Source organism: Lagopus leucura, unplaced genomic scaffold, assembly GCF_019238085.1.
Source record: "Lagopus leucura isolate 7727_CA_CO unplaced genomic scaffold, USGS_WTPT01 Super-Scaffold_100045, whole genome shotgun sequence".
NCBI lineage: Eukaryota > Metazoa > Chordata > Aves > Galliformes > Phasianidae > Lagopus > Lagopus leucura.
This window is the reverse complement of record NW_024962292.1, coordinates 530,467-531,139: the sequence shown is the minus strand read 5'-3', so window position 1 is coordinate 531,139 and position 673 is coordinate 530,467.

Sequence of the window (673 nt, the reverse complement as noted above, 5' to 3'; positions counted from 1 at the left end):
GTTGATGAGCGTCTGTTGTACATATAAAAACACATGGGGTTTACATCGCTCTGTCTGTTTGAAGCAGCACAGGGAAGGGAGCAGCCCCAGCAGGTCCAGGGGACAGCCCCGGACCCCAGGCAGCCCCCAGTGCCACAGCAGGGGGATGATGTCCCACATCCTGCTGCGGAGCACAGGGAGGCAGCCTCCCAATGCAGCTCAGATGTGGGAGGCCCCAGTCCCAACCAGACAGCAGCAGCAGCAGCACCGGACCGTGCACACAAACACGAGAGCATCCTGCATCCTTGGTGCAGGGAGCCACGGGAGAACAGCAGGGTGGGTTGTGTGGGCACCAGGACCCCCAAAAGGAAAGGCTTTCAGCTGGTCTGTACCTTCCTCAGCACAGGCACCAGGCTCTGCCTTCATCCTGCAGGAGGAGCTTGGCACCGAGCGCCCAGGCAGAGCTCTGTGTGCAATGGGAAATGTCACAGGGAAAAGATATATCATATCTGTGTATTTTTGTATGGCACGAGGAGTTGTTTACCAAAGGCCCAGCTCCCAGCACTGCAACATTTCTGCCAGCAGCCCCTGCCCTCATGCTGACACAGAGCCAACGCCGCGGCCCTAGCAGCAGCCACTGAGCCTTTGGGAAGTTGTGGAAGTGCAGAACAGCCCATGGCTTCACATCCACCCC